The following is a 7,586-nucleotide window of genomic DNA, read 5'->3' as shown; positions in this document are numbered from 1 at the left end:
TCTCTGGATTGGGTGAAATTTCTGTTCCCAAGATTTTCTGCATAACACACCAAGGCAGTGGATGGGCAGTCGGCTGAATCATGAAGATCACCACAGGCTGAGCAAGGTTCACTCTCAGCTGCTGTGAGTTGTAAGACTTCTATCCTTGGTTTTTCTTGATTAACTTTCAGATTCTTCACCTCATTCATGAGTGAGGATAGCTGGGCTTCCATGGCAGTTTGTTTGTCCAATTCTAGCATGTTTGGCTTCCTTACTAGGCTCATCCTGTCTAGTGACCATTGGAGACATCTTTCTGCAGTGCCTTCTATGATTTTGTACCTAGATTCAAGGGTTCCTGTAAAGAAATATCCTCCTGCAGCAAAGTCTAAATATGATTGAGAAGTATGATCTATCCCTTTATAGAAAGACTGTAACACTCCCGAACTCTCCACCCCATGGTTTGGACATTTTCTGATGACGTCCTTATATCTCTCCCAAGCTTCATAGAGATTTTCTCCATAAAACATTCTAAAGTTTGAAAGCTCTGCTCTAACATTAACTTGGCGAGACATAGGGAGAAATCTTTCTATGAATTTATTAGAGAGTTCCTCCCAAGAGTGTATGGATCCAGGGGTGAGGGTTTTCATCCATGCTTTTGCTTTTGAGCCTAGAGAGTGAGGGAACAACCTCATTCTCATACTTTCCTCTGTCACACCCTCAGTTCTAAAATTATCACAGATATCTTGAAAGTTTGTGAGGTGTGTGTAAGATCTTCTGCAGGGAGTTCATGAAAGACTCCAGCTTCCCTGATTATGTGGAACGAATGGGTTTTAGTTCAAAGTTGGGAGCTACAGGGGGGAGGATTACTCCTCTCTCTTGTCTATTCCTGAAAGGAGCAGCCAAAGTTCTGAAGTTCTGTTCAGGAGGAATTTCATCATTGTTATTGTTGTGATCAACCATGTTTTCAAAAATATTTTCCCTGAGATTTCTTCTTCTGTGTAAAGTACGCTCTGGCTCAGGATCAAAGAAGAACTCAGGTATTTCAGTTGAGTGATGAGAATCTGTTTCAGATTCTTCACTCATAAACCATAAAGCACAAATATTATGAACAACAGAATAAGTGACAAAATAAAAATAAAAATAGAATATACAGAGTATGTACTTAAAACAGAAATAAGGACAAAATTTAGTGTAACTATCCCCGGCAACGGCGCCAAAAACTTGTTGGGTCAAAACCTTGTTAGTTGTTTAAAATATTACGATGAAGGTTGTTCCTTTGTTCAGTTCAGTGAGAGAAAACGCATTCATTCTCTTAAATTCAATCCAAGTGCGCAAGTGCACGAATCAAGTAATAAATGGGAGTGTTAATGCCTAGATTATCGTTTTCACGAAGATAGTACTCTAATTAATGCCTTAACCTATTTTAAAAAGAATGAAAATGAAAAAAAAAGTTAGTAATTGACCTGTTTGGTCAAACGTTCCCTACTCACTTGACAATGTTCCTCAAGAACAGTAGGTTCAATCTGACATCAAACAGCTCCTCGCGTCGTTATATATGTAATCTTTCTTGATGAAAGAAGGCACAACAATAGTCATTGGAGATTTGTAGATACAAGATTGAATAAAGCAGAAATAACAATAGTAATAACAATAATTAAGAGACAACAGTATGGATGATTTAAAAACAGTTTTAACACAAGGAACGGATCCACTGTTCCATTCTTAAATAACTATTTTCTCTGCTCTAGACTTAACACTTTTGTATTTGTTCCAGTCTCTTAACTGCCAACTCTGATTCCTCAGCTCATGGACTAAATGGCTCACAAGTTTCCATATTCCTATGGCTCCCTTGACTCCAACAGGTACTTAGTACAGAACCTTCAAATGAACAAGGTGGCCCCTTATTCCTAAGACAACCAGCAGTATTGTTTCCATAACCCTGCCTTCGCCCTCTGGTTAAGCTGTCTGAAATCCCTTCCTTATGGAAGTTCCTTTCTCAGTATATGTTCAATTTCCATTGATACACAATGAATATAACTTACTTAACCAAAGAAATACAAAAGCTCAGTACAAAAGTTTTGAAAATAATTCTTTAAGAACTTTGCAGCTTTTTCGTTCCACAGATAGTTTAGCTCATAGCTATTACTTTAAACATAATTATTCTAAACTGCAATCCCATAGACCCAAGATTCGGTTCAGAGATAACGAGTGGAAAAGAGAGAATTCACACTTATATTTAACTAGAAACAAATTAGGTTATAAGAAAATGAAAAGTGGAGAATATGGTTGCTGCTCGTGAGGATTCTCAAGTGGGTGATACAGAATAAAGAAGAAGTGTTGTCACTTATCTACAGCTAAAACTATACAAAAGAAAAACTACAAAATAAACTAAGTGGTCTCTTCTTAAGGAATTCGATGATGTTCTTCGTGTTGGAACATCTTATTTATAGGCAGAAGAGTGAATGGCAAAACTTGTAATTTCCTTGAAGTTGTTTTCTTGACTGCATGAAAGAGGCGGTGCGAACAGTGCTTTGAGGGGCGCAAGTGGCTGGATGAGACAATTATTGTTGAGATTTGTCTTTTCTTCTGATCTCCCCCATGCCTTGCTTTCCTCTTTAGCCAATAGGAACCGTTTATTCCCTACTGTGCACGTTTCCTCTTGCTTAATTGCTGCACCGCTTATGCTTTATGGAAACTCTTTTCAATGTTTCCTGAAAAGTGGTCAGAGAGATTGAGTTAGTGGAGCAGGCGTATTTAATGTTCCAAATCCATTCCCCTTTTTACCTATTTTCAAAGGATTACGTCACCATATGTTTCCCACTGTGTTTTTGTCATCGAGATATTAAACATGTGCTTTTAGTGCTAAAGTTGCTCATCAGATGAGGGAACATATGGTATTTTGCCATAAAAAATGGGCTTAGATGGGAACAAATTTTCGTCCCATCAGTAGCTCAAAGGTTCAGAGTATGAAGATGATGTTGAAACGTTCAAAATGAGAGAAAGAAAACCCTTAAATAAGAATCAAAAGGTGACATGTCAAAGCCCTTAAGCATAAGATTAAAGTGATTGTTTAAAGCAACGGTACAGATAATGGCCAATTCCATAGTCTCACAGAGGATGGGATAACACTCACTATACCACGTTGCATTAAATGGGCAACGTCTCGTCACTTTTATTACTTGTACAACAAAGGAAATAACTTCCATAACTATTCATAATAAACCTCGAGAAACGAAGAATATCCCCAGTCAAAAGGTTTACAGATGGCCACGATCAAGCACTAAGCAATTAAGCTGCTGCGCAGCAGAAGTGCGACCTTTCAAGTCATGAAACAAGACCAACCACCTATCTCTCAAGTGTCAAGTCTCCAAAATAAGTGAAGTAAAAATACCCTAACTGATAGCTAGACAAATGAAGACCGAGACAAATTTACTTGACTAACCAACCAGGCATCATTCTGCCCAGCTTGAAGAATTCCTTACTAAACAGATAAGTTCAACAACAGAAAGCATCAGTTAACATGACCAACTTTGAGAATACATGCTAGAAACATCTATACCGAGCAACACATTCATCTTGGCACCAAGACTTCGGTTGTTTCCAAGCTGAGGGGCTTTTATTCTGGCCAATCTAATTAGCTAGCCCAATATGACTGGCTTAATATAAGAGGGCCTATATTACCTTTGTTGTACCAACCCCATAAACCCATAGTTGCCTTGGCAACACTACCACCTCTGCATTACCTACTAGAAATCCCAACGTAAGAAATCAAAATATCTTACTCGGGATATTCTCCCCCCTTTGTCTGCATAGACACCAAAAAGTCCCACTTGTATTGTCCACCCTTTTTACCTTCCCCTTCACAGTAGTTGCTGCAATGCTGACAGTAGCTGCAAAGTTCTTTGCCTCTAGAAGGCAATGTTGATATGGCTCTCCCCCGTAATCATTGACTTGGCTCACTCTCCCACAAGGGTGTAGTTCAACCCTAATTATAAATACCCCCTCATTCTCCACCAACACACATTATTCACTATTTACATGAATTATTACTTTATCCATTTAGAGAGCCATTATAGTCGTATAACACCACCCCCTTTCGTTGCACATAGTACTTCGGAACTCTTTGCATAGCCTTAATCTATACCATTGCTATCAGAGACACCCCTATAGTGACATATTACACCACTTGGAGTTATATACGTGGCTCTCTCTTCACTAACAGTTCAGGTAGTTTGCTGATTATATTTATCAAGTATATTGATTTTGATATTAATTGAAAAATGAATTGGAAAAACATTATCAATTTCATAATCTCATAATATTTTCAAAATTTGAGTGTTTGAAAGATATTCCAGTATTATTCCAATTGACTTGGTTCTTATGATATTAAGAAATGATACGAAAGAATATTATGAATTTTTGGATTTGTTTAAATTTTATGTTTGAATATTTGAGAAGGATTTCAATATTTCTCAATTTAGATAAAATGTTAACATTATATCTTATGAAATTATGATATACTTAGGATTAATTTTGTCTTAATATATATATATATAGGCAGGATCCTTTGACACCGGTGTCAAATTTAAAATTTGACACCTCATCTAAGAGTCGTTGGATCAAAAAAGATCAATGGTGTCACATGTTTACAAATCAAAGTCGTTGATATTTTTTGATCTAACGGCTCTTAGATGAGGTGTCAAACTTTAAATTTGACACCGGTGTCAAAAGATCCTGCCTCATATATATATATATATATATATATATATATATATATATATATATATATATAATGTTTTTGAAATCAGTTTTGGGGGAATGATTTTTTCCTAATTGTAATCTAACAATAGTAAGTTTTAGTCTTTGTACACCATGATTTATTTACATGTAGGGAGCCTATTATTAATTTATTGTATATGGGGAATCTGACATTGTTATGATTATATTTTATGACGTGGAGTCTAGTATCATGGTTATATATGTCATTTACAGGCATGAAGCCTTCTATTGATTAAGGGTGTGCACTAAACTGAACTGGAAAAAATAATTCAGTTCAATGAATGGACTAATTTTTTTTTTTAAGCAGCTCAGAATTGGTTACAACCAGCTCAAAATTGGTTTTTAAAACCAATTCTGAAACCAAATGAAAATTATGAAAAGATCGAGGAAAAACAGAATAAAAAAATAAAAGTATAAATCATACTAGAAATTAAAAATAAATCCTAAATACAATAAATAGAAATTAAATTAAAAATAGAGATAAATATAAGAAAAAAGAAAAGAAAAAAGTATAAATAAAAAAACTAAATAAAAAAAGAAGACACTCAATAAATGAATAAATAAGAGAATAAAAATGGGGAGAAAAAGACAAAAATAAGAAAATAATAGAAGAAGAAAAAAAGCTAATTCGTTTCATGGTCTCATTTTTAAAAATAGTTTTATAAACTATAGTGCAGTTCAATTCTTTTTGTTCTTTTGCACAACCCTATAAATATTTTGAACCAGTTTTGAATATGAATGAAAAGTATGAAAAGATTGATGGAAAAAATTGAAAAATATAAATGATATATTTTTAAAAAAAAACTAAGCAATTAAAAATAAAAATAAAATAAACAAAAAACAATAAAAATAGATAAGAAAGAAAAGTACATAAGAGAAAAAGAAAAGAAAATTACAAATAAGAAAAAAGAAGGCACTAAATAAAAAATAAACAAATAAGAAAATAAAAATAGAGAGAAAAAAAAAGAAATAAAAAGAAAAGAAGAGAAGAAGAAAAATACAAATTTAATTAATAAACGGATTTTAAGAACTAGTTCTTTTAAGTGCATTACAATTCCGTACAGTTCAACAATCTATTTATGGAAAATATTTTTTATGCTCCAGGACCACCCAATAATTTGGTGCTCTCTCTCACAACACTAATTTTTTCTTTCCCTTTTTATCCTTACTATTTTTTTTCTTTTTCAATTTTACCCTCTCATTTACACTAAGGGACCACCTAAAATATGGTGGTCCCGGTCCACAATAAATTCTCTCCTATTTATGATTATGTCAATGCTGTCAAATCCGATAACTGATTCGCCGACTTTCGAGTCGGGCTGGGTTTCATAATATTGATAAATGTTGTCAAACAAGCCTGCAAGAGCTATAAATGACTATATTTAAGTAGAACCACTATAAATATATTGGTTTTTATAAGAGTTATGTTGTAGGAAAAATGATTGTGTTATGTTATAGAGATTCGTTTTGCGTGCCAAAGTTTTTTTTTTGTTTTGCTGCGGACCCCACAAAATATTGTGTGTGTAGAAAAATTTTTGTGATCATGTTAAATGATAGATGATAAATCCAAATACATTTCCAGCTAGTCTTAAACGTCAAGTACTTCGGTCTTGCAAATATTGGACAAATTTTGAAAGCTTATACACAATGAATTATGTACCATTCAATATCTTCCAAATATCATACATATTTGAGCTGAATTCTTAAAAAATTATATTCTCACAGTACTTCAACTTCTATTAATCCACCATTTAAGAGTGTATATCATTTCGTAGATATTTTCTTTGTTGTATTTTCTAATTAAGGACGGTGGAACCCTTAGGCTTTGTTTGGAAATTTAAAGGACTTTGACATGTATATTACACACCAGAGTTGCTGCCTGATCAGTAGTACTATAGATATTATCTAATATATAGCAAGAAAAAGATTTCTCAATGCTTTATACTATGCAAGTATGCAGAACTAAATTTGTAGCAGTAGTCTACAATTGGAGCCTTAATTTTAGCAGTATGCTAGTTAACTTTGATATAACTCTCCAGTTCTTGAATTAAAAAATTAATTGAGATAAATATAGATTAAATTAATTGAGATAACACAATTTAAATTTTATGTACTTATTATTTACCTGAATTGCTATAGGCCTGCTTTGTCAGCTTTATTCAGCTACCCTCTCTTCGAAGAGACTAACCCAGAGTGAATATTTTTCAAATAGGAAATTAAAATTTAAGTGATTTAGTGTCCCTCCGAGTTAAATAAACTAAGAAATTTTTCTATATTGGTATTGAACCAAACCGAGCAAATGCTACTAAATTGTTCCATTTTCCTCCTAATTACATTAGAAGAGCATATAGCTTTTAACTCCTTTACATTAACTTTCAATCTGAACAATGCACAAAAACAACAAAATTATTTTTCAAAAATCATTCTCTTTACAATCCTGCTGAGAGAATTGATTCCTTATATGTCTTTGTCACCTGTGATTAAATAATTTTTTACTCTGTGGTAAGTTCTTAACAAAAGCACTCTTAAACAAGACTAGCATCTATTCATAAGCTAGTTTAAGTTTTGAACAGTATAACACCATTACTGACAAACTAGCACCAGCAACCTAGCCTTACAATCTCTAGCAACTTATCCATACATATCTTAGAACTTGATTCATCACCTAAGCCAATTCAAATCAATCATAAATTGATAAGATTCAAGGACTCAAATAGGAACTGATCTCAGAGGAAATTAAAACTTACAGCAGGTGAAGATGAAACTCCTTGACTATGTGGATGTGGTCCCTATATTTTACAAATATAATTCATATGATAATGGGGGGA

The 7,586-nt window shown here is 33.6% G+C and overlaps 1 non-coding gene across 1 annotated transcript; it reads left to right on the top strand.

Annotated features, from left to right (window-relative positions):
• The first annotated feature begins 429 nt into the window (after positions 1-429).
• LOC133300241 (small nucleolar RNA R71) lies at positions 430-536 on the top strand. The gene has a single exon (XR_009750040.1). It is a non-coding gene; the product is annotated as a small nucleolar RNA R71 (small nucleolar RNA).
• Positions 537-7,586: the final 7,050 nt, after the last annotated feature.

This window comes from Gastrolobium bilobum, unplaced genomic scaffold (assembly GCF_033153095.1).
Source record: "Gastrolobium bilobum isolate Gb01-03AN ecotype WA unplaced genomic scaffold, APGP_CSIRO_Gbil_v1 utg42610, whole genome shotgun sequence".
In the NCBI taxonomy this organism is placed as follows: domain Eukaryota; kingdom Viridiplantae; phylum Streptophyta; class Magnoliopsida; order Fabales; family Fabaceae; genus Gastrolobium; species Gastrolobium bilobum.
This window is presented reverse-complemented; position numbering and strand designations above follow the sequence as displayed.